Below are 4836 nucleotides of genomic sequence, written 5' to 3'. Positions count from 1 at the left end.
TGACTATTTGCAAAAGGACCTTGAAAAGAATTTACAAAAGAATTTGCAAAAACAAAACATGTGGTGCAAGCGTGGTCCAAAATTTTAATATGAAGAAATCAATCCAGGCATATCTTCTGAGGATATATATTGGTTCAATTCTAAGTAACCTTTGCACTTACAATTATGCAAACTAGTTCAATTCTGCACTTTTATATTTGCTTTGGTTTGTGTTGGCATCAATCACCAAAAAAGGGGGAGATTGAAAGGGAAATAGGCTTACACCTTTCCTAATTGATTTTGGTGGTTGAATTGCCCAACACAAATAATTGGACTAACTAGTTTGCTCTAGATTATAAGTTCTACAGGTACCAAAGGTTCACAACAAACCAATAAAAAGATCAAGAATGGGTTCAAACAAAGAGAGCAAAAGTCAACCGAAGTGTGCCCTGGTCTGGCGCACCGGACTGTCCGGTGCACCACCGGACAGTGTCCGGTGCACCAGGGAACCCGACTCCAAACTGCTCACCTTCGGGAATTCTGGAAGCCGCTCCGCTATAATTCACCGGACTGTCTGGTGTAGCACCGGACTGTCCGGTGTGCCAGCGGAGTAACAGCTACTACAGTGCCAACGGTCGCCTGCAACAGCATTAAATGCGCTACAGTGCGCGCAGAAGTCAGACACGCGCCAGAAGGCGCACCGGACAGTCTACTGGACCTGTCCGGTGCACCACCGGACTGTCTGGTGGCCCAGAAGACAGAAGCTCCAACGGTCGAACCCTAACGGTTGGGTGACGTGGCTGGCGCACCGGACAGTGTCTGGTGGCGCACCGGACTGTCCGGTGCGCCATTCGACAGCAGCCTTCACCAAACGGCTAGTTTGGTGGTTGGGGCTATAAATACCCCAACCACCCACCATTCATGGCATCCAAGTTTTTAGACTTCCTACACCTTACAAGAGCTATAGCATTCAATACAAGACACAACCAACGAGATCAAATGCTCTCCCAAGTCCAAAGATCATTCCAATCAAATAGTGACTAGTGAGAGAGTGACTTGTGTTCATTTGAGCTCTTGCGCTTGGATTGCTTTTCTTTCTCATTCTTTCTTGTGATCAACTCAATTGTAACCGAGGCAAGAGACACCAATTGTGTGGTGGTCCTTGTGGGGACTTAGTGTCCCGTTTGATTGAGAAGAGAAGCTCACTCGGTCTAAGTGACCGTTTGAGAGAGGGAAAGGGTTGAAAGAGACCCGGTCTTTGTGACCACCTCAACGGGGAGTAGGTTTGCAAGAACCAAACCTCGGTAAAACAAATCACCATGTCATCCGCCTTATTTGCTTGTGATTTGTTTTCGCCCTCTCTTTCGGACTCGTTTATATTTCTAACGCTAACCTCGGCTTGTAGTTGTGCTTAAAGTTTGTAAATTTCAGTTTTGCCCTATTCACCCCCCTCTAGGCGACTTTCAATGACCATGTAATAGAACATGTAATATGTTATATGGTATTATCCTAGTGTTGCTACTTTATTCAATTATCTATGGTGATGTTGAATGGATGATTGAATGAAGCTAGAAATTTTGTAATGGTATTTAGATGGATATTCTTGATGTTGTATAATATATGATTTTGGTAGATGATTAATCTTTGTGCGTGTCAGAGAGGAAATCTCCCTGGCCGGGTGGCGGATTGCACCCGCCATAAATCCTGAAGAGAGGAGGGGCTTAAGCGTTTTGCTTGCTACGAGGTTGGTGGATCAACACACAAGAGCACACGAGGGTTTAGAGTGGTTCGGGTCACCGGAGCGTAATACCATACTCCATTGTCTGATGTATTGTTTGGAGCCTGTATGAACTTATGAGTGTATGCCTAAAGCTAGGTCCGAGAACCTCCCGTGTAACGTCATATGCCTCCCCTTTTATAGCTGAAGGGAGGCATGCACAAAAAGGACTAGGCCCCGACATGTGGGCCCAAGGACATAAAGAATATAGAGCTTGGATCCTCTAATGTCCGTTGCCGAGGCAATCTTCCTGTGCCCTGTCGCTCAAGGTCTGCGTATCCTTGGCATGCAGGGGAAGCTTCTTGCAGAACAGAAGGTGAGTATAGTGCGCCGCCCGGCACGGGCGCACTGTTTGCCAGTAGACCCAGCAGGCGCGCCGCCAGCTAGATGACCTTGACGTCGCCTGCCAGCGGATGGGACGGGACACATTAAATGCTGAGAGGGCATGTCACCCGTCAGCGCAGTGGCAGGCGGCACGTCTTTTCCTCAATAAATGCAGGGTCTGCACGACTTCTCGTTAGGTTCGGCCTAGTAGCTTATGTCATGGGCCACAAGCAGCGGGTTTCCGCCTGAGCGGGAAGTGGAAGGCAAGGCCCGCACACGTGTCAGCGCCGAACCCCTGCACACACTAGGGTCCTTCTCGTTCCAGGACCCTGCTGGAGTTCGGACTCACCCGAGGGTTCTAGGCTTGTGCGTATATAGGGGTCTGGTGTCCTTCCGTGGGGGTTCGGCCTTACTGGGGTGTGGTGTCTTTCCCTGCCATGTGGCGCCCTTTGACCTGCCCATCCGGTGGGGTTAGGCGCGGTCCTCCGTGTGGCTTAAGGGACGTCGCTTTGGTGCAGAGTCTTCATGTTGTAGGAGAGGGTACCCCTGATTTTGGGTACTGACAGTGGCCCCCAGTCCCGCCTCAGGGGAGGTTGCGAGCTTGTAGGTGGGACCAGAGTCTGATTGGCGGTTGGACCACTGCTTTCGTGCGCCCGTTGCCGCAACTACTGCCGGCCCACCCATGACCACGCCAACTGCCGTGCCTATTCCCACGGCTAACTGACCCGTGACCGTCGTACTTAACGGCACTGTTGGGCCATGCGGGGCTGCCTCGAGTCGCTGCACTGGTTTTGAAAAATTTACCTTTTCAGAATCCGTGACAGTCCCGAGAGGACATGACATTGGCGTAGGCGGCGGTGCAGTTTCTTTGCACACGGTAACCGGCGCGCCGGTTACATGACGTGTGGGCCTGGGCCCCTGAGTTGGACCGCCAGTTGTGGCAGAGCTGAGGGGGCACACAACCGTGGGACGGTTGCACGCCTCTTGCGTGGCGGGTCGCCTCTTTGACCGCCGGATACGGCGAAGATGAAGGGATGCTTAATCGTGGGGCGGCTGCATGCCCCTTGCAGGGCGGTTCGCCTTCCTGGTCGCTGGTTGCCCCGGGAATGGAGGGGCGCGTAACCGAAGGGTAGTCGCACGCTCCTTCTTGGGGTTAGTTTGCATGACATGTGGGGCCTGGCCCCCGTGTCATAAGGTGAGATCCTTGGTGCACGCTGGGGGAGACTCCACCCGTGACGCTTCAGGGGCGCGAGTGGGGGGTCTACCTTTAAAAAGGGGTCAATCCCCTGGGCAGCAGACATGCCTCACTCCTCTTGCGACCACCGCGCGCTTTCGCCTTCTGGGCCTCCAGATGGGGTGCGCCGGTGTTTTCTGGAGGGATCCGCGTCAAGGCTGTCTCTTCCGGCGACTTCATCGTCGGAGAGCGTGCGCTCGTGGTGGTGGTGTCGCCGATCTTGTCTTCTTCCTGCTGCCGTTGGAGGGGTGCAACCCCATGGGGGTTGGCATCCTTCCACCACCATTCGGCTTCAAGGATTTTCATCACGCAGCCTGGCTGCAGTCCCCCACCGGTGGTCATCCAGAAGGATGACTACCAGCCTTGTGGTGGGGAGAAGCAAACCGGGCTACGGCCTCCCTCCTGCCCTCAGCTTCAAGGATGTTCATCATCCGTGCTGGGGAGGAGGGTGCGCCGAGTTGGGACCCGCCTCCGCGTGGGCAGCGGCCCGCTTCTTCCCTCAGTGTTCGGAGGAGAAGGGCGTTCGCCGTCTGTGGCGCTGTCAGCTACCGCGTGTCTGGCTTCCCGGCCTGGGCGGCTCCGGTGCCACCTCCGGCGCCGCCTCCTATTGCTGGGGCGGAGCGTGGCTGCCCGTCCACCATACGGGCGACGGTCACGCCGTGCGCGGGTTGGCCACACCCACGGCTTCTCCTGCGGCACCAGCCGTACTGGGAGGTCGTACAAGACATCGTACACCGTGCGGGTGGGGGCGGCGTTCTTGGATGGTCTTGTCCTCACTCCCATAGTGAGGACGGGAGTGAAGACCTCTTCGTGCGCGCTGGTGCGACCGCCGTTCGCTGGTACGGTACGGGTGTGCAGGTGGCCGCTGTCGTCTGTGCTGAGGTGGTCGCCGCCGCTGGTGAGGCTCCCCACCGCAGAGGTGGTTGCCTCCATCGGCGAGACCGTCAGTGCCACCTGCTGCTGGACCTCCGGCTCTTTGGCTTTAATGGCTTGTTGTCGCCCCCCGTAGGGAGACGGGGGCGAGGTCCTTCCTGCAGCGGCGCACATGCTGGGATGATTGCCGCTGCTGGCAAGTTGTCGATGCAGAGGCGACCGTCGTCGTCGGTGCTGATGCGGTTGCCTCTGCTGGGGAGCCGCTCGGAGTTGGATATCCCATGGCCCTTCTGGTGTGGAGGTAGTTCATTCCTGCGGAAATGGAGCTGGGGTCCCGCTTGTAAGGGAATGTAATGGTATTTGCTTTGAGAGCAAAATGTAATAACATATGTAGGATTTTAGCCTGGGAAGCCCAGTTGCGTGTCCGAACCCTCTAGATGGTGGCTTCAAGTACTAAGACACCTGCCGCACGACGGTGGAGTATGCAGGCCCATGGCACAGGGCCTGGCTGAGCGGCTACATGGCTTCCGGACCCCCCAGGAGACAAGTGTCTGTTCTTCAAAGCCGGACCTCCAGGTTGTTGGACGCATAGGACTATAGTTTTAAATATTAGGACGCCCATCATGGTGTGGTGGAGTGTGCAGGATTT

This window comes from Zea mays, chromosome 8 (assembly GCF_902167145.1).
Source record: "Zea mays cultivar B73 chromosome 8, Zm-B73-REFERENCE-NAM-5.0, whole genome shotgun sequence".
NCBI lineage: Eukaryota > Viridiplantae > Streptophyta > Magnoliopsida > Poales > Poaceae > Zea > Zea mays.
The sequence above is the reverse complement of the archived record's forward strand: the minus strand, read 5'-3'. Positions refer to the sequence as shown.